Here is a 22,589-nt window from a genome sequence, read left to right on the forward strand (position 1 = left end):
TAATTTACTGATTTAGACTCAGGCGCTCAACTACAAGCAATGCTAAAACAATGATGGTTGAGGTGAAGTGAAGTGTGTACACTGTATACATCGTTAGGTATTGGTTCTAAAGTGTGTGCAATTTCCTCCAGAGGTTGATTCATGAATTTCCTTGAAAAATACATTATTTATAAAACAAACAAAAATAGTATACGATAGCTTGTTAGTATAGACTGTGCATTAGCCTGTCCCATTTTGAGGTCATGTCGAGGAATTTCAGGTGCTCACTTCTTAAATGATAGATTATGATGTTAGGAACAATGTTTTCTTAGACAAGAAAAAATAATAAAATACTTTCTCGCACCCCCTAGTCGATTTACTGAAAAAAGTCACTTTTTTGAACAAATTTTCTAAAATCGCTTGGAATCAATACAAAAATTGTTTCGATCAGGTGTGTATTATCTTCAAACGATAGGTTTTTGTCCTTAGATTAAGATGCACTATCAATATTGGACGAAAATTTAAGTTTTTGGACTCTCCCAGGCGGATTTGTGTCTAAAAAATCGCATTTTTTCGAAACTTTTTTCAGAAATGTTCATTTAATTTAGGGTAGCCTATTTTTCCCAGTGAAACCAATACATGCAGCTTGTAGGAAATTTCATGGCGAACATTTTTCCATTTGAGAAAATGCAATTTCGACACTCCAGAGCCGAGATATTTGAGTTTTAGTGAGGAAAAAAGTGCCAATTTTCAAAATTTCTCAGAATTCAGAAGCAAGGCCTACTAATTACACGATGTAGCAAGCATATGTCTCAAAGGTCAGGGTATGCTTTTTATAGTAATTTTAGCCGCTGAATCCGAATCTGAAATCAAATTTCGTGCAAACAGTGATGTTTTGGAGCTACACCCTTTTGGAATGTTATTTGCGTGTTTAAGAGGCAGTTTTTGTAAATATTGCTCGGTTTGTTCTAGAGGTCATATCGAGGTGCTCCGTTTTGGATGAAACTTTCAGCGTTTGTTTGTCTATACATGAGATGAACTCATGCCAAATATGAGCCCTCTAAGACAAAGAGAAGTGGGGTAAAACGGGCATTGAAGTTTGAATTTTCCGAGGATTTCGAATATGACAAAAGTGAGACTAAAAAGTGCCGCTATGGATGCCTACAGGACAATAACTAACGTTGTAAAATGTTTGTTATAGAAAAATCGAAAAACTATGAGAAAAACTGCGATTGGCCAAAAAGTTAATACCATAGGCTTATAGTCCATGTAATTCCCTAACTTTTGACCTATGGGAGTATGGGTGTTGGAGCGAGGGGAATGACACTCCGCGATTTGGTAAAAATCGCATCATATCGCGTCAAATTCCACTATATTCGCTCATCGCACCTTCATCGTGGTTGTTTTTCGCTCATCGTGGCACATCGTGCCAGATCGCGCCAGATCGCGCTCATCGCGCTCATCGTGCTCAGATCGTGCTCGACTGAAAATATTTTTTTTCATGCAGTCAGGGTTGCCATGAAATATTTGTTCATGCAGTTTTCTGCGAAACTGGTCGCACTGTTGAAATGTTTTGATTCTGTTCGAGCAGTCCGAAAATGTAAATAAACAGACGAATCGAATCGTTTTTGCCAACAAAAAACTAATCCGAATTGGATTTTAGCAACTTTAGTTTAAATTAGGCGGTTTTCCTGTGGAAAAGGTTCAACGTAAATTCGTTACCGGCAAAATATCAGGTGTTGCGAGATTTACCAAATACTATGCCGATTCGGTAAGCTTAATTTTTTAAACAGTAACTGCAACTGTTGCGGCTAGATTTTAAGGTTAGAATAAACCAGTAATTTTTTTTCATTTCCGCAGATTTCTCCCGTCGACGGCCGACGTATCAGCAGAGGTGGCTGGGGATGAAACTTAAACGATTGCCTCTCCAGAAAAGTGCGCATCGACCAAGGTGGGCGTTCAGATCTTCGATGACAACAAACCCGTGGCCTCTGCCGGTGACTTCGTTCTACAAAAGCTTCACGAGCCACTGGAGCTGGAACGCAAGGATTATGCTGCCGATTCTGTTCACGGGCCTGCCCCGGCCGTCGGTGTTGGTGTTCCAGCTCGTGCAGCGGAATCTGGCGGTTGTCGCACAAGATCTGGCGGCCAATTTCCTCCCAGATTGGCGTCGAGCCGTCCAGCTGCTGCAGCATGTTCGTTATGAGTAGGTTCTTGGCGCGGTCAGCGCGATGTTGATGTAACCATCGTACACAGCAGCATCCTCGTTCTGCAGGTCGAACAGCGTATTTCGTACTTGAGCGGATCGGTCATGAAGAAGATGCCCCACAGGCTAACCCACAGGCCGATGTCCTTGGCGCTGTGGCACAGGTTGTCCACGGCGAGCTTGGATGTCCCTGCAAGCAAGCGATCCCACGAGCTGATCAGCGTGTTGGCGACCATCAGCGGAACATAGTCCAGGTCGATCCAGCCGCAATCGTTGACGGCACTGGCGATGCGCGCCAGCGGGAGCGAATCATCCCAGAGGCGCAATTTTGAACCGGTGAATTGAAAGGGGTTTTTTCGTCGAAGGTGTTGCCAACCATTCCGAGGTAGACTCGGCCAGTAAATGTAAAAAAAAAACATTTGTGATATTGTGATAGAGTGTTACAAACAAAAAATAATATATTGGATACACACGAAATTCTTTATTCGAACTGTATTTACACAGAATTAATTGTAATTGTAATTTTATTTGGCAACGATATCCTGTTAGTCAGAAATCGTTCACGTTCTAGTAATTGATTAGGTTGACCTGCTGCTTGACCGCTCAGTTTTACTTGAACGGCTGATGCAGTGCTATCTGTGGCTCGATCTACACTTTTGATTAAAATTGGGAGTATTCTACATCAGAACCGCGGAACAGCAGCGGAGCGGCCGATTTGTTCATCATTATCACGTCTACGAGTCGAACGTCTTCAGCTGGCAAGCCTGTGTGCCTGCCGGAAGCCACACTGCTTGACTTCATCCAGGCTACCAACCGCGTCGTCCTCGATTGGTGACAACTTACCGGACGTCACCAGCTGGTTCTGGTTGCCGGCCCAGAGCTTTTTGCAGAACGAGTTCATGCCGATTAGGTTCGCGTACGCGTCATTGTCATGACAGCTGACCGCCATTTCCTGAAGATTTTTAAAGAACCGTTATTAAATTAACAAGATTATGTTTTACAGTGTCCTGTAAGGCAATCGAGATGTCGGTGCAGCCGTTGAGCGCGTCGACACACTCAAAGTTGTTGATAGTAACCCGCGAGCTGTCCGCCGCCACCACCAAGCCTTCGTCGGTTTGTCCTGGGCTCCATACCAGCTGAATAATAATGGACATCTGCTGGTGCACCTGGACAAACTCGGGCGTGGGTAGTAGGTCCAACCGAAAGTCGTACATGACGACGCAGAAGATTCCCGGCAGATCGGCCAGTTCGGCGTCTGAAAAGTGTTGCACACACAACAATGTTAGTTACGGCTGGCGAGGGGCGACAGAGCACACGTTAGTTCTCACTGTCGGGAAGTCCTTTACCAACGGTGGCAACGACGGTCCGTCCGGATTGGTGGTCGAGCCACGGGGCTTGTGCGTGTCCACCATGAACCGTTGCGCGAACTGCTGCAGGACATTTTGGTTGCAAAGCGTGTTCAGGACCAGCTGGTTGAGCACAAAACCCTGCTCAAAACTGCTGCTGATATCTCTACCAGCCGTGAACACCGTTATAGCTGCTTAAATTAGTATTGCCGGACCACTTTTGTTGTTTCTAATGGTTTTTGTTGTGGTGCTGTCTGCACCTCGGCCACTCGACCTCGAGTTTGAGCTGCTTCTGACCGAGATGCTACTTGCGGCTCTGGCTTCTCGCGGCACTGCTCGTACCCGTACTGGTTGCGGTCGTGGCCGTGGATGCAGAACTACCGATTCAACCGGCCAGCTCGAGCGATTGTGCGGCCAGCTCACTGATTAGGTTGTTTGTAGTCTGGATGACGTTCGCCGTCACCAATGTGATGACCGTCGGCGGGTTGGACGAAGACGACGTAGGAACCATTTTGTTGACCGTAGACTTAAGCGCCGCGACCGTAAAACATTTGCCAGTGGTGTTGTTGTTGGAGGAGTTTCCGACTTGATTCCCTCTTGCCAGGCTAAGATTCGAGAGCGACTGCTGCAGAACCTGCACGTTCTGTTTGGATGTTGGAATCACAGCCTAGAAAAAAATACCAAGATCAGCGCATTGAACCAAACTCATCCGAAGACCATCAAACTTACCAAGCGTTTATCCGCCACCGGATTACATCATTCGGCGAAGAATTCTCTTTCGGCTCGGGGTCATTTAAAGGTTACCACTACTGTAAATAGGCGCCCGAATCGTCGGATTTAGGATCTACTCCGAGGGTCGATTCGGGCTTATCCTTTTGTACGGTTGGCTCTTCCGCAACCGGAGTCAGCGGCACGGCCTCAAACTGGACCAACTCCTCAATCTTGTCCAGGTTCTCGTCCACCACCTCGGTGACAATTTTCTTCAGCTACGGAGTGCCCGTAACGGCCTGCACAGACTCCTGTGGTTCAATATCTTCCTCCTAATCTTCAACAGAGTCCTTAACCTCGACAATTAACCCCAACAATTGGAGCCGGAGCTTCAACCGGCTTCTCCTCAATCTGTTCAACGACCGCTTCTTCGACAACTCGTTTGAACTCCTCCACAACTTGTGGCTCCGGGATCGAATTGAGAGAGTCGAGCTCGGGTTTGGTACTGGTCTGGGACATGGAAGCTTCTGCAAGCACCATTATCTGGAAGGAAGGAGGCAAGGATCGGATTGGATTTGGGCTCAATGGCAGCGCGTTCCGCAACGACTTCCGGCACAACCTGTGCCGCAGCCACTGTCTCTTCGATATGTTTTTTTCCCTCCTCAACGAGCGCAGCAACCACTTTCTCCTTCTAGTGATCTGGGACCTTCTTTCGGCCTTTTCAACTTCAGCCACGGAAACTGTGGCGTTGACAGGGAGTGGCGAATCGACAGCGGCGACTTCCGCACAGCTTTCTCGCCTTTTCCAGGGGTCACTCCGGTATTAATGGTCGCCTTCGGCGGCGGTCCTCGTGGCGGTAGCATCGTCGGTAGAAAATTCGTCCTCCAATGGAGTATTTCCATTCGAGCAGTTTTTGCTTTTTTCTACAATGTATTCCTTATGGGAGAACTGTCATTTCTACCACTCGAATCGGGTGCTCCATTCCCACGTGTTTATTTTGTTTTGTTTTGCTCTTCCACTGCTCGAATAAAATTTCAGCAGGACCTGTCATTTGGTTGTTGTCAAACTCTTTCGAGCAGTGCACAGCTGAAATCGCGCGATTTGTCTACATCGCGCTCACATCGCGATTAAATCGTGCCAGATCGCGCTGAATCTCGGCAATCGTGGCAGATCGCGTTCATTGAAGGTCATCGCAGTTGAATCGCGAGCTCATCTCGGGAGTGTCATCCCCCTCGTGTTGGAGGCTGTTGCAAAAATATATTGAGGTTTAAAAAAAACAATTTTTAACAGTAATTTGCAAAAGCTATGAGAAAAAGTTAAACCAATCTTGGATGTCTATGGCTCATTTTGAAGTGCTTCAAAAGACCATGCAAATGCATCTAAGATAGTTGGAATTGATGAAGTTTTACTTAAATGCGAGCAATTTTAAGATTTTTTTATGTTTTTTGGACCTCAATCTTCAATGCCCGTTTTACCCCACTTCCCTTTGTCTTAGAGGGCTCATATTTGGCATGAGTTCATCTCATGTATGGACAAACAAACGCTGAAAGTTTCATCCAAATCGGAGCACCTCGATATGACCTCTAGAACAAACCGAGCAATATTTACAAAAACTGCCTCTTAAACACGCAAATAACATTCCAAAAGGGTGTAGCTCCAAAACATCACTGTTTGCACGAAATTTGATTTCAGATTCGGATTCAGCGGCTAAAATTACTATAAAAAGCATACCCTGACCTTTGAGACATATGCTTGCTACATCGTGTAATTAGTAGGCCTTGCTTCTGAATTCTGAGAAATTTTGAAAATTGGCACTTTTTTCCTCTCTAAAACTCAAATATCTCGGCTCTGGAGTGTCGAAATTGCATTTTCTCAAATGGAAAAATGTTCGCCATGAAATTTCCTACAAGCTGCATGTATTGGTTTCACTGGGAAAAATAGGCTACCCTAAATTAAATGAACATTTCTGAAAAAAGTTTCGAAAAAATGCGATTTTTTAGACACAAATCCGCCTGGGAGAGTCCAAAAACTTAAATTTTCGTCCAATATTGATAGTGCATCTTAATCTAAGGACAAAAACCTATCGTTTGAAGATAATACACACCTGATCGAAACAGTTTTTGTATTGATTCCAAGCGATTTTAGAAAATTTGTTCAAAAAAGTGACTTTTTTCAGTAAATCGACTAGGGGGTGCGAGAAAGTATTTTATTATTTTTTCTTGTCTAAGAAAACATTGTTCCTAACATCATAATCTATCATTTAAGAAGTGAGCACCTGAAATTCCTCGACATGACCTCAAAATGGGACAGGCTACTGTGCATCAAGCCAAGAATCTCACATTATCATTTTTATCTTCCCCACTTAAAAAGTTAGCTAGAAACGCTTTATATCTCGTTATATCTGCGAAATTTCAACCAAACACTCATCGATACTTGAGCTAAATTTCTCAATGGTTTCATTCGATCCGCCATGGGGTTCCATGTGTCTTAATTAAAAATCATTTCAGCCTAGATATCAACAATTGTAGAATTATTTTAAGTACTTTAAAAGCTATGCTTAAGATAACGATTTAGACTTAAGTTTGGAAAATTGTAAAAAGGGTGGTTTTCAGAAGAAATCCCACCATGTTGTGGAATTGTAAAACGACATTTCCAATCAATTTTAAATATATTATTTTATTTATAAAATAATAAAGTTGTAAACTAACAGGCTCTCGTCACAAATAAACAATCAATTACAATTACAATTTATATTTTAGTTAAAATATTATTGAGTGTCCAATCACAATCGATGACTTTTCACCTCAATTTAGAATACTAGCAACTTTCATTCATTCATGAAATATTGTAGCTTTGCTATCGATTTTAATAATGAGAATCGTACAATCCTATCAACAGTTATAAGCGCTTTAGTATTTTACAGTTTTTTAGCCCGGATCTTAGATATTTTGATAAAAATGCAAACCGGATCTGTTAAAATTATTTTTTGCAATTCCGTCGTGAAACTACTTACTTTTCCTGTCATTTTAAAACGACGAAATAGCCTAGGGTATATGACCCTATTTTGGACCTAGTACCTATTTTGGACCTATGTTTATTAATCGAGGTAGTTCAGGCTTTTAAAGTACGAATTCACTGAATCCAACCAACAGAATGTGTAGGCAGGATCGTTTTGTATCTTACCTCTTCCAAAAATGTTAACATTGAGCAGTTCTCTAGGATTTCGGTCATTCGATTTTTTTTTGTATTTTTTAATCCGACTGAAACTTTTTTGGTGCCTTCGGTATGCCCAAAGAAGCCATTTTGCATCATTAGTTTGTCCATATAATTTTCCATACAAATTCGGCAGCTGTCCATACAAAAATGATGTATGAAAATTCAAAAATCTGTATCTTTTGAAGGAATTTTTTGATCGATTTGGTGTCTTCGGCAAAGTTGTAGGTATGGATACGGACTACACTGGAAAAAAATAATACACGGTAAAAAAAATTTGGTGATTTTTTTATTTAACTTTTTATCACTAAAACTTGATTTACAAAAAAACACTATTTTTAATTTTTTTTATTTTTTGATATGTTTTAGAAGGCATAAAATGCCAACTTTTCAGAAATTTCCAGGTTGTGCAAAAAATCACTGACCGAGTTATGAATTTTTTAATCAATACTGATTTTTTCAAAAAATCGAAATTTTGGTCGTAAAAATTTTTCAACTTCATTTTTCGATGTAAAATCAAATTTGCAATCAAAAAGTACTTTACTGAAATTTTGATAAAGTGCACCGTTTTCAAGTTATAGCCATATTTAAGTGACTTTTTTGAAAATAGTCGCAGTTTTTCATTTTTTTAAATTAGTGCACATGTTTGCCCAGTTTTGAAAAAAATATTTTTGAAAAGCTGAGAAAATTCTCTATATTTTGCTTATTTGGACTTTGTTGATACGACCTTTAGTTGCTGAGATATTGCAATGCAAAGGTTTAAAAACAGGAAAATTGATGTTTTCTAAGTTTCACCCAAACAACCCACCATTTTCTATCGTCAATATCTCAGCAACTAATGGTCCGATTTTCAATGTTAATATATGAAACATTTGTGAAATTTTCCGATCTCTTCGAAAAAAATATTTTTGGAATTTTCAAATCAAGACTAACATTTCACAAAGGCCAAACATTCAATATTACGCCCTTTTAAAATGTTTGTCTTGATTTGAAAATTCCAAAAATATTTTTTTCGAAAAGATCGGAAAATTTCACAATTGTTTCATATATTAACATTGAAAATCGGACCATTAGTTGCTGAGATATTGACGATAGAAAATGGTGGGTTGTTTGGGTGAAACTTAGAAAACATCAATTTTCCTGTTTTTAAACCATTGCATTGCAATATCTCAGCAACTAAAGGTCGTATCAACATAGTCCGAATAAGCAAAATATAGAGAATTTTCTCAGCTTTTCAAAAATATTTTTTTCAAAACTGGGCAAACATGTGCACTAATTTAAAAAAATGAAAAACTGCGACTATTTTCAAAAAAGTCACTTAAATATGGCTATAACTTGAAAACGGTGCACTTTATCAAAATTTTAGTAAAGTACTTTTTGATTGCAAATTTGATTTTACATCGAAAAATGAAGTTGAAAAATTTTTACGACCAAAATTTCGATTTTTTGAAAAAATCAGTATTGATTAAAAAATTCATAACTCGGTCAGTGATTTTTTGCACAACCTGGAAATTTCTGAAAAGTTGGCATTTTATGTCTTCTAAAACATATCAAAAAATAAAAAAAATTAAAAATAGTGTTTTTTTGTAAATCAATTTTTAGTGATAAAAAGTTAAATAAAAAAATCACCAAATTTTTTTTTACCGTGTATTATTTTTTCCAGTGTAGTCCGTATCCATACCTACAACTTTGCCGAAGACACCAAATCGATCAAAAAATTCCTTCAAAAGATACAGATTTTTGAATTTTCATACATCATTTTTGTATGGACAGCTGCCGAATTTGTATGGAAAATTATATGGACAAACTAATGATGCAAAATGGCTTCTTTGGGCATACCGAAGGCACCAAAAAAGTTTCAGCCGGATTAAAAAATACAAAAATTAAAATTGAAGAAAAAAGACCGATTTCGTAGAGAATTGCTCCATTTTTGATTATTACCGCTTTTTCAGCCACTTTTTCCAACGCCAATCGAACTTCCTTTCATTTTCCTACCACATCGATTAGGTCCAAAATTCCGGCCTCGTTGCTTATCAGATTTGGCTCGCGACACCTTGATGATTTTTTCTGTTTTGCACTGACACCAAGCAATTTCGTCCGGTTTCCGAGCAATGTAACTGTTGTTTATTTAATTCTTTCTTGTTTTCCGTCACTAAACCATTGTAATAACTATTCTACTATCGAAAAAAACTCATTTCAAAATATTTTTTCAAATCAGCCGCGTTGGATCAGTTTTTGGAGCTACTTTGCCGTCGGTTCAAGGCTATCATCAACACATGCATAACAAGGTGTTGCCAGTTTTGTTTATCAATTTATTTCGATATTTCATTGAAATTGGTTGAAATTTTGACAAAGAACTTTGTCCTAAGGGCTCTATTCTGGTGAGGTGTCAATCCAGAAAAACGAAAAATGTCGCGCGTTACGAAAATGTTGCATGCTTGGTACTGGGGAAGAGGTCTGCGACGCAACAAGGCACTGTTGCGTCACCATTTCGAGCCAATATAAACCCCGCTCGATCAGCCCAAGGAAATCATTCTATCGCTGGACGCCGAGGAGTGAACAACAACCTGGACCTGGAAGCAGATGGCCTGGAGGCCCAGAAGCAATTGGCCGAAAAGCAGCTGGCCTGGAGCAAGGAGCAGCCCAAGCGAAGACAGGCCAGCCGGAATACTCTGGCCACAAGACCCGGAGTGGCCAGAACCCTCAGGGGTGTTCCGATGGAAAGCCATACGAGACTGGACAATATGGGTATTAAACTTCTTGGATTTTGATACTGGTGATGAAAATGGGCATTTTGACAGTATTGGCAACAACCTGGAGTGGCCGGTGCCCTCAGGGAGGTTCTCCCGGGAGGACATTAACAGAACCATACGATTTTGGGCAATATGGGTATCAGACTTCTTGGTTTTCAATACTGGTAATGAAAATGGTCATTTTGACAGTATTGGCCACAACCTGGAGTGGCCGGTGCCCTCAGGGAAGTTCTCCCGGGAGGACATTTACCGAACCATACGATTTTGGGCAATATGGGTATCAAACTTCTTGATTTTCAATACTGGTAATGAAAATGGCCATTTTGACAGTATTGGCCACAACCTGGAGTGGCCGGTGCCCTCAGGGAGGTTCTCCCGGAAGGACATTTACCGAACCATACGATTTTGGGCAATATTGGTATCAAAATTCATGTTTTTCAATACTGGTAATGAAAATGACCATTTTGACAGTATTGGCCACAACCTGGAGTGGCCGGTGCCCTCAGGGAGGTTCTCCCGGGAGGACATTTACCGAACCATATGATTTTGAGCAATTGTTCAAGGCTCAACTGCGATCGTTGACGATGACGATGGAATGAAAATCGTTGGCAAAAATGCTGCCTTCACGACTCCACGGCAAAACAAAACAGCCAATCAGAGAGCGGAAAGATTTTTTGCGTGGGTCAAAGCACGCGCTTGCTTGTTCAAGGCCAACTGCGATCATTTGACGTTTGACACTTGCAAGCGAAAATTGTCAACATTCGTAAGTTTTATTTTTAAATGAAAATTTTGGGGGAAAAATTTAAATAAAATTAAACGTCAAGCGTGAAAAGCTTTAAAAATGCACCAAAAGCAGTGCATGAATCATTTGAAACGATAACTCTTTCGTGAATTTTTCGTTGGCGCTGAAAAGCGCCATTTTGTTAAATTGCAGCAGAAGTTGATTCTTGTGGCCATCTTCTCGAGCGTCCATCCAAGTAGGCCTTGTTTTTCTCCTTCGACGTCGTTTTGGCAGCAATTTCACGCACACGCTGGCGTGTTTCTTCTTCTCGGAGCTCGCTCTTGATTTCCTCCAGTCGTTTATTTTTTTTGGAAATTCTGGTCTTTTGAAAGATCCGTTCCAAGATGCAATTATTTTGAAACTTTTGTCTATTTTTAATTTATAAAAATCATTTATTTAATTTCAGTCCATAAGTTGGGGATTTAAAACGTAATTTTAATATTTCAATGCTCATAAATTATGTCAAATTTGTCAGAACAATGTACACGGCAAACTTTTTGATGAACTTAAATTACTATCATAGTGAATGATTTTCTAACAAAATAAAAAAACTTTTCGTTGCATAACTGATCGGAAGACACATTATAGAATTACCGGAGTACAAATTTGAGTAATTCAAAATGCTTCACTTGGAAAATTTTGCCCAAAAACTACTAAATAACCATCTCCGATTTAACTTTGGCATTTATATACTTTTTGATTAAATAAAAATGTAGAAAAGAGTTCACAGTTGATAGGGGAAATATACCCATTTTAATCACTCTAAGCCGTTCGACCAATTCTCATCACTTTTGCCGTTTTCCGCTATTAAATCAACATTTTCAGATGTATAAACAATGGAGAGTTGCTTGCTCACTTTTATTTGAGCTATTTATTACTTTGGAATAGTCAAAAACACGTTATGAAAGCTGTAATTTGTGATCAAAGTGCTGATAGGCCGATAATAGAAATAGGCTGAAAAAGGGTATAGTTCCCCTATTTCATGATAAAATTTTATTAATTTTAGCAGAAGTAAGCGCAATTTTGTAAAATTAACAGCATTTTCTCCAAAACTCTAGATTTAAGTTTGGGTGCTTTCCCCATCAAATTTTTCGAACACTTAGATCTATGATTTTAAAGCAAATCTTCTCGTTTTTAGCTTTTTTAAATAATGTCTAAAGCCGTTGCAAATATTTTTCAAAGTTTTAAAATTTCCGTGAAAATTGAAGTCTAATCAACTGAAAACAATCTAAAATGCATTTTTCTGCATTGATAATCATATTAAGCATGTTTGGGCTTGTTTGAAAATGTTTCGAATTTTTATAAAATTCCAATGTACAGCACCGCAAAAAAAAAAAATTTTCGCAAAAAATAAAATTTTCGTCAATACTCAGATATTTTGGAAACTAATGATGGCAAAACAACTGGACAGGTGTATAATGCATTTTAAAACACTTTTGACAAAGAACTTTGTCCTAAGGGCACTGTCTACGGGTGTCAATCCAAAATTTCACGAAGCGAAAGTGTAACGATTTGTGTAATTGTTTGAACGCTTATATCTTCCACCCAATTCAAGCAATCTGCATGCTTTATCCACCAAACGAAAGGGGAAGTCTTAAATTGCAAGTAGACTACCTCACAAAGTTGATAAAACTTTGTTAAAGTATTCAAAAGTTCAAATGAAAATAAAAAATTAATCCAGGAAAAATCCCGGCTGCTGATTGGCTGAGAGCACATTACAAATTTTGCCTTGCCTTCTGCTTTCGTGGAACTGTCACGCGAGAATGTTGCACCACTGTTGCCACATTTCATGCGAACTATTTAAGCTAGCACTTAGCCTCAGAAAATTTCAGTGCCTTCCGTGGTTTCATCAAAGACGGATCCACGGTGGTAATTTTATTGCTCACACACACACACACACACGCGCATACACGCACACATTGAAAGACACAGTTTGTGCACTACATTGGGAGGAATTCTGTTCTAATGAAGATTGTTAGGACGGTCACCGGACAACAAGAATGATTTGGGGCAATGTGGTTGGGACCAATCTGGTAGGATATTGGCCACACCCGGAGTGGCCAGTGCCCTGGGGAAGGTTCTACCGGGGGGACATTAATCGAACCATACGACATGGGGCAATAATATTGGTATCAAAATTCATGGTTTTTGAAACTGGTAATGAAAATGACCTTTTTTACCGGATTGGCCACAACCGGAGTGGCCATTGCCTTGGAGGAAGGTCCTGCCGGGAAGACATTTACCGAACTATACGACTAGCTCATTACCAGTTTCAAAAACCTTGAATTTGGATACCCATATTATCCCAAGTCGCATGGTTCGATTAATGCCCCCCCGGTAGAACCTTCCGCAGGGCACTGGCCACTCCGGGTGTGAAAAATCCGTTCTGAATTGCCATTTTCATTACCAGTTTCAAAAACCATGAATTTTGATACCCATATTGCCCCAAGTCGCATGGTTCGATAAAAGTCCCCGGTAGAACCTTCCCCAGAGCACTGGCCACTCCGGGTGTGGCCATTATCCTACCAGAATGGTCCCAACCCCATTGCCCTAAATCATTCTGGTTTTCGGGTGACCGTCCAACAATCTTTATAAGAACAGAATTCCTCCCAAGTTGGTTCACAACCTGTGTCTATCAATGTGTGGATGTGTGTGTCTGAGCAATAAAATTACCACCGTGGATCCGTCTTTGAAGAAACCTCGTAAGGCACTGAAATTTTCTGAGGCTAAGTGCTAGCTTAAATAGTTCGCATGAAATGTGGCAACATGGTGCAAATTTTGCCTTCTCTCTTGCTGTCGTGGAACTTTCACGCGAGAATGTTGCACCATGGTTGCCACATTTCATGCGAACTATTTAAGCTAACAGATAGCCTCAGAAAATTTCAGTACCTTACAAGGTTTCGTCAAAGACGGATCCACGGTGGTAATTTTATTGCTCAGACACACACATCCACACATTGATAGACACAGGTTGTGCACCAACTTGGGAGGAATTCTGTTCTAATAAAGATTGTTGGACGGTCACCCGAAAACCAGCATGATTTAGGGCAATGGGGTTGGGACCAATCTGGTAGGATAATGGCCACACCCGGAGTGGCCGGTGCCCTCAGGGAGGTTCTCCCGGGAAGACATTTATCGAACCATGCGACTTGGGGCAATATGGGTATCCAAATTCATGGTTTTTGATACTGGTAATGAAAATGGCCATTTTGGCAGGATTGGCCACATCCGGAGTGGCCATTGCCCTGAGGGAAGGTTCAACCGGGGGGACATTAATCGAACCATGCGACTTGGGGCAATATGGGTATCCAAATTCATGGTTTTTGATACTGGTAATGAAAATGGACATTTTGATAGGATTGGCCACACCCGGAGTGGCCATTGCCCTGAGGGAAGGTTCAACCGGGGGGACATTAATCGAACCATGCGACTTGGGGCAATATGGGTATCCAAATTCATGGTTTTTGATACTGGTAATGAAAATGGACATTTTGATAGGATTGGCCACACCCGGAGTGGCCATTGCCCTGAGGGAAGGTTCTACCGGGGACATTTATCGAACCATGCGACTTGGAGCAATATCGTTTTTGAGACTGGACATGAAATTTGGCATTTCGATTGTGGTTGTAAGGTCCATGATTTCCGGATGCCGTTTTTTCTGGGGGGGGGGGGGGGGGGGTGGTAAAAGACATTTTCCGAACCATACTTGTTTTGGCAATAGTTTCGTTTTCTGGCAATTTATTTTCACAGAGATGTCAATGATTGAAGACATTACATTAGTATTAATTATTAAGGATTAAATAAATTGGCACAGATTTAAAAATATTAATAACAAAAAAATGATTTTTTAGAGTTTTGTTCAAAGTTCTTTGTCTTATTGGTCATGTAGAACATAACCACCTGCACCTTTTTTTATTTAATATTTTGAATTGAATTTCTTTACTGTAATTATTTGAATGAAATCCAAGCTTTAAAAAGCAAATGATTAACAGAAACAATGAAAATATGTTTTTTAAACGATAAACGTTAAATAATCCACCTTTAGGTGGTTGGTGCCTTCCTCTCATTTATAGAGTGATTACAATACCCTAAAGTGTCCACATGGTTTATGGATCTCCCCTTACGTGATCGCAGCACCTAAGAGGTCCTAATAAAAAAAAGTGACGAGTAAAAAAAATAGACTTTCTACAGACTTTTTGTCAAGATTATACAGACACCGCCTTTCAGGAAAATGGCATCCCTCTACAAGGCTTTTTTCGTGGCGATCAGGCGGGACCATTTGAGGTTATGTAAATTCAGACCATTTTTTAAACTGCTTGTAATTTTAGATAGGTAAGTCAGATCTTGAAAATTCTTAATCCACAAGAAAGGTCTTCTCATATGCTTTCTAAAAATATATAACATATGAGGGTTTCATGAAAAAACCACCCTTTTTACCATAATTTTAATTTAATATGAAACGGTTTTTTTAACATAACTTTTTAAATACATGATTAAACTGCATGAATTTAAATAGCAACTTAGAGAACGTTAAGACGGATCGATTAACACCATTCCGGCCAGAATCGGTTGAGCCTGTGACAAGATATTCCAGTGACATTGATTTGGTACACATGTCTACATACAGCCAAACACACAGACATTTGCTCAGCTGGTGATTCTGAGTCGATATGTACAAATGAAGGTAGGTCTAGGAGGTCTAACTAAAAAGTTCGTTTTTCGAGTGATTTTATAGCCTTTCCTCAGTAAAGTGAGGAAGGCAAAAATGCAAACTGATGCTAGAGATTTAGATGATTGTTAGGACCGATTGCAAAGTATCCCAAAATTTAAATTGATGTTGATTTATTTTTGTCTTAACATCATTATCACCAATTTAGCCGAATATATTTTTAATTTTTGCTTCAAATTATGCAAACTGGCTACCCTGTTGGAATTGAAGAGGAAACGATTGAAAAACCTAAAGGATCTAGTTCATTAAATCGTCAGCTGTCACCATGACAGGAGCTGTCAACATCGCATGTCAACATGTCATTTCGATTAGTTCTCGATCAATTTATGAATTATAAATAAAAAATGCTTTGAATTATCATCTGCACGTCTTTTAAATGCTCTTTACTGGAAAACAAACAAAATTTGGTTTAGTTCAGAAAAAAATCAAAAATGTGTCGGAGATCGTGATGGCTTTTAAGACGTATTGCAAACTAATCAGAGAAATATACATATGGATAATATATTTTTTGTAAGTTTTATCTGATTTTTGCATATTTATCTATATATAATTTTAAAAATACAGTTATAACGATTTTTTTCACAATTGACAGCGTTGGTTAATAATAAATTACACTTTTAAATTTTACCGTGTCAATCATGCTAGAAAAATAAAAATCTTCGAAAAAGTAAGCATAAGAGGTTAATGCGATGTTAACATTATGAATTTTATGATTTGAGACATATAGGTGACTTTGATAGGTTTGATATTTTTCCGAAAAATGAAGATTAAAAATTGAATACGTACGGAATGGTATGGAATCATACTGACCGTGGTAGAGAAGGGCTCAAAGTACCCCATGAAGAACTTTTCATGAAATTTTGAAAAGTTTAAAAAGTTAGTTAACTATAGCAAAGAAATTATTGATAAATAGCATTATTTTCATCTTCTCAACGTGTCATGATTTTTTCAATGAACATGATTTTGAATCGTAAAACGGAATGCATTTTCGGATTCTTCGGACAATTTTCTACTAGGAAAAGGGTACTAGGAAAAGGTAAAATTAGTAATATAAATATTATTAAATATTATTTGTTTTTGAAACATAATTTAAAAAAATCTCATAATTTAAAGGTATTTCCAGTAAAACCAAATTTCATATAAAATGTGAAAACGTTTGATTCATTCTTTAAATTCAGTTATACATGTTATACAAATCCATAATTTAATAAACAAAACTAGTTTCAACGAATTTCAGGCAAAGTTCTGAATTTTTAACAATATTACCTAAAATTTATATGTATTATGTTAAAAAGCTTATAAACATAATTAACTAAGTATTGACATAAATGATTTTCTTAAAAATTATATCAGCAACCTAAGTGATGGTAAGTTCGAAGTAAAAATCATGTTTGAAAACCTCAAATCTGCTTTTAACAAGACAAACTATGACTATCAAAGGCACCCTGGTAGTCAAACAAAGATTTTTTTCAAATACATATTACATTGTTTTTAAAGTACAAAATGTAGTTAAACTTTTTGTCAAGCAACTGTAAAGTTTATCAAGACAGATGAGAAAGTTTCACACCAAGTTACAAGCTATAATCTCCCTTTTAAATTTCTTGATTGTTTAATAATATTTGAACAAAAGCTCTGCGTAAAATTTAGAACCTTTTTTCATTGTAACTTGTTATGTATCTGTGTCATTCATTTAATTTTATGATAAGGTGTTTTTATTGCGAGTAATAACGGGTTGTCTTTTATGTTCTAATGCTTGAACAATTAGGTCGTTAGAATATACAAATTGTAAATAGGACAGAGACCTACTAAAGATGCGTGAGTTTCCATTCAATATGATTAAAACACGTTTTCAAATTCAAATCCATTGTTTCATCATAATTGTTTAATTTCTGAAATAAATATTTTCCAAATTATAATCGTGGATAGGCCCTTTGGTTTATCAAACCGAGTTTTTGTAAGTGTGCGTGTTGCCGCCGCACGCCGCAATTCGAGTTGTCCAAATTTCAACCAATCAGAGTGTGGGTCCAAAATAGGTTCAGCGATGTCTCCAAAATACATTCAATAAGTCCAAAAAGCATCCAAAAAATGTTTTACTTGAAATGCTTATTACAATGGAATGGTTAATTTATTTTAAATTTTCAATAGTACACTTTGTTAAGCATAAATTAAGGCACAAAACAATCCTGAAACGGGCCAAATTAGTTAGACCGTTCCTGAGAACTATGCGAAATATGTTGACGCTTTGCATAGTAGGTCCAAAATAGGGCCATATACCCTACTTTTCTGTACCAAAAATAACAGAATTGAATAGCAACACTTTTCAAAATAAATGCTGAAAAGTTCTACTTTTCAGCACTCAAATGGGTGCTGAAAAGTTCTACTTTTCAGCACTCAAATGGGTGCTGAAAAGTTGAACTTTTCAGCACTTGTTTCGAAAAGTAACACTTTTCATTATTTTTTTTATTTAAACGTTTTATTGACAAAATACAAGAAAATTTGACTTCAAATTTCACTCAGTGTGTGTTTTTTGGAATTGCAAAAAATGTTGTATGGAACTCGCAATTCGCAATTCGCAATTTTCAGTGTAAGAACGGGCCTTGACCGATCTTATGCACTAGGTTCCCGACGAACACGCACTGCCCTTACACCTACATCTCACCCTTGCTCTGAGTCAGTACGAGCAGCACGCTAGAACACGCGTTGAGTGTTCGTGCCAGGCATGCACACCTTCTTTTCCGGTTACGCATTTTAACTCGGCCGGGGGTGGTACATTAAGTAGGGTTTGATGTAAGTATAAGCGCCTAACCATTTATAGTGTGCCTATCAACTTTTATTTAAGCAAAAACTGTTTTATTTTTAGTTTGAATTCAAAAACTTATTGTTATTTACTGTGTACTGTTTTCTCCTGAAATCTTCCCTATTGTTGAGTCTGTTTATCTGTTGCTATTTCTTTTGTCGCGGTGTTTTGTTACAATTTTTGGTCCTAAGCATGTTATAAAAGTTTACCAAAAATACAATAGTAATATTTGTGTTAATCCTTTAACCATTCCATAAATTGAGTAAGGGCTCAAACCTCACTTGTTTGAAAAAAGGGTGAAGATTGAAAACAATAGACAGTAAAAGAGAATTTATTTTATAAAATCAAGTATCAATAGTAAGAGAATGATGAGCGTATTTTGAAGAATAAAAATGAGAAGCTAGATGTATTAAATGTAAAATTAGACAATAGTTAATAAATGGAGATACAAAACAAGCATAGATTATAGTATTATTATAGAATTATTCAAATAAATAAATTCGCAATAAAATCAAAAAAGATTAGGCGAATGATAAATAGACTTGATATTACCAGTACATTAACCCTCTAACGCCCAGAGCTGTTTGCTTATCATAAAAATAGTAAATGGCTAAATTTTGGTACAATAATGCAGGAAATACTTTACTTCGACCCACAAACATCGAATTGGTTCAAAAAAGTTGAATTTGAAGTGGTGCACCAGAGCACCATCAGGAAGATGAGCAACTTTTTCTAAAATCACAAAATCTCGTTTTCTTCAAATCTATTGGTTCAGTTGCTTGAAAATGCTTCGAAATGTGTTAAAAACTACTTATGCTTTGCTGTAAGACCATATTTCTGAAGTTTGAATTACAAATTCTAAAATTTCTGCTTTTTCAAATTTTTTTGATTAGCTCATTCAAAACTCATAAACAACAATTTTCATGAAAAATAAGGAAAATAATAAAACCATCGATCTAATAACAATGGTTTGTCTTGTTTATGAATAGTCGAAACGTTTATAAACTTTTGTTTTGATAAAAATAAGTTTTTTCTGTAATTTAGAAAAAAGTGCTCCTGAATATTTAGTTGCTCATATGCCTTGGTGGTGCTCTGGTGCACCAAATAAAAAAGATTGAAAACCACTCAAAACCGGTCCAAACTCACAATGTTATTCACGGGGGTTCTAGTCCAAGGTTCAAATGATAGCAAAACATTTTTTGTTTCATAAAATTTTGAGTTTGGTAATTTTTACGGGCTTTCGAAAACAGGTCTTATTTATTTCCCTGAAATTGGCCCATTTTTGTTTACATTTCGTACTGTAACTTTGCTTGTGCTAAACCAAATTTGATGAAATTTGGGGAGATGTTAGTATACATTCTACATGAACACCTGCAACTTAAAGCACCATGAAAAGTTTTGTCAGTTCCGAGATATTTGAGTTCAAAGTTTTGGTGCTCTGGAGTAACCATGGGCGGGAGAGGGTTAAGGAAAAGTATATTTTTATGGAAAAAAAAACAAAGTTTGTTACAGCAGTATCAATTGATAGAAAAGAGTGGAAAAGCTTTGAGATATAAGAGAATCAAAAGTTAGTAAAATCAAAATCAAATGATGGATATTAAATAGAAGAATCAGTGAAGAGAAGTGAGAACCAGTAGAGCAAAATAAAAATAGGAGATAGGTGGTAGCTGAGAATGAGGAGAAGAGAAACCCCGTTGTGCGATGTTTCAGGTACATCCACAGCAGTTGACTCAACATACTGCGAATCAAAACAATACCGTCTACAATCACAAATTACTTCCCTTTCCCACATTGTCGCGCCCCTTTCTTTTAGCCGTCTCGACTCTGACCCGCGGTGGTCAAAGGTTTACGATCCGTTTCCACAGGCCACCAGCTAGGTCATCATGAAAACCAAGCCAACGTGGAGGTAAGAAAATAGGACACTCGCAAGGAACCAGAGCTATACTGTTCTGATCAAGATAATTCGGATGATCTAACAGAACTACGGATGTAGTTAGTTAAGGTGTATTCACATTATACCGCAGCCGCATCCGTACTGTCAAATTTTGTGCGGATGCGGCTGCGGCTGCGGATGCGGTATAATGTGAATACACCTTTACGCTCCTTCCAGGATGTTCCTTACGTGGACGTCAACCGAAGAGCACGCAACAAGGTCAGTGCCATTGCATGCTCTTAGGTATCAATCCTTGGCCTGCCAAAAAATGTTGTATGGAACTCGTTGCAAAACTTGATTTTTTCAGCACTCTTCGTATTTATCCAACTCGGTGAACCTCGTTGGATAAATGTACGACTCGTGCTGAAAAAATCCTCTTTTTGCAACTTGTTGCATAAACTACTATTTTACATTGCGAACTTCAGCTAGATTACAGGAGGTTCGAGCCACCTATCTACCGCAGTGTAAAAAATCATCAAGTTAAACTGAACTTCAGCGTTGCTTTGGCTGCCAAATCGATTGGTTTGAGTCAAGCTTGGGTTAAAGCTTGCGTCTTGATCGATTGACTGCTCAAGACAGAATGAATGAGAAACTGGCCTGTCGATCGCACCTAAACTTTCGCTAAGCTTGCTACGCTACATTTTTTGAAATTGAATGTATCTTTATTGAACATTCTTATAATAACTACATTTCATTTACATTCTAAGTGGTATGGCTAAATGCTCTTCATCTTTGTTGTATTTTTCGTTTTATTATTAACTGTTCACATTCAATTATTTTCTTCAAATTGTTTTACATTTTTGTATTTAATCGAATACATTTGGATAAAAAAGAAAAAATCACTTTAACAACTAATTCTAAATTAAAACTAACAAAATGTTAATTCATTGAAATATTCAAAATCATTAGAACGAGTTTGTAGTTAAAACTGTATTTTAAGATAAATCCTCCAAGCGTTCTTACTTGGTCCGCACGAGTTTTGCAACCACGCAGTGTTGTTGTCATCTCGATGAAAATGTTTGGAAGTTCTTGTGGTGAAAACAGGTCACTACTGCCTTCATCCGTTGAAGCTGGTTGGTTTTCCCTCGGTTACAGACTGAAGCCTGGAGGTGTTGTATTCTCTGCAACTTTTTGCCGCTGATTCAACGACAATGGCTGCAGATTTGGAACCACTTTCGCACTGACGATGACGATGTTTTCACAAAAATGGGTGGCAACTTTTCCCGTCGTTCAACTTCTTCCTTCTCGCTCACGCCCACAGGGAGGGAAGCGAACTGGTTTCCAGACGAATTTTGAGCGTCCTTGCTCAAACTGCCTGGCTTTGCAGGTAGCGCTTCGGCATTCTTTAACTTCTTCAAATCTGCCGATCCTGCTGGTGAGGACCGCCTCATTCTTGCCGTGAGGCATTTTTGCACTTTTTGAGCACTTTTCAGGAGCTAATATCCAGGAGTACCTCACTGATTGGTGGTCCACAAAGGAATGTCAGATTCCCAATCTTTTGGACTACAGAAGTTGTTCGGTAGCTGGGCGTTGTTTAACTGGGCTGCTTTTTAACTGGGCTCTCGACAACTGGGCCGTAGCCCAGTTAAAAAGCTGACAAACGTCAAAAAACCAAAACAAACCAAAATGACCGAGGGGTTAATGGATGCAAAAATCATATTCAATAAATTAAAAAACTTGTTTCAAACTTTTGTTTGATTTCAAGTTACAATTAAAGAAAAATGAAAAGTAAGCATTGTAAATAAAGTAACTTTTATTTTTATATTTCATCTAAAAAACATTATGCATCGGTGGCCCCCTCGTTATTTTTTGTTCAGCCCAGTTAACGAGCAACATTCGGTGACTGGGCTACGTTCTCAGCCCAGTTACCGAACAACTACTGTATTTGGAAAGATTTCTTGATTACCCATCCAATAAGTCAATAAGTCGCGCGGTAGATCCGGACAACGTTTTCATCAAAATATGTGTGATCCGGCCTCTAAAAAGTGTATGAATAACATTTAAGTGGTTTTAACTTTTGATAGGGTTGTCAGATCTTCAACGTTTTGGGCTCATTGGAAAGATCTTTTAAATACTTTTTCCAAAAATGTATAGCATGACAAAAACTACCCTTTTTACAATCTTCCGGACCTTTGGATTGTCCC

General features: G+C 38.3%; 2 protein-coding genes and 1 long non-coding RNA gene across 3 annotated transcripts in view; 1 reads left to right on the forward strand and 2 right to left on the reverse strand.

The window, feature by feature from the left end:
* Positions 1–22,589, reverse strand: part of LOC120424530 (putative fatty acyl-CoA reductase CG5065) — a 79,235-nt gene that overhangs the window by 48,183 nt on the left and 8,463 nt on the right. The gene's annotated exons all lie outside the window — the stretch shown is intronic.
* LOC120424529 (serine hydroxymethyltransferase) overlaps positions 1–22,589 on the forward strand; it is a 28,981-nt gene that overhangs the window by 591 nt on the left and 5,801 nt on the right. The gene's annotated exons all lie outside the window — the stretch shown is intronic.
* Positions 2,715–5,136, reverse strand: LOC120424536 (uncharacterized). The gene is made up of 3 exons (XR_008211718.1): positions 4,261–5,136; positions 3,514–4,198; positions 2,715–3,440 (listed from the first exon to the last, which is right to left on the reverse strand). It is a non-coding gene; the product is annotated as an uncharacterized LOC120424536 (long non-coding RNA).

The sequence above is a fragment of the Culex pipiens genome, chromosome 1 (assembly GCF_016801865.2).
Source record: "Culex pipiens pallens isolate TS chromosome 1, TS_CPP_V2, whole genome shotgun sequence".
Lineage (NCBI taxonomy): Eukaryota > Metazoa > Arthropoda > Insecta > Diptera > Culicidae > Culex > Culex pipiens.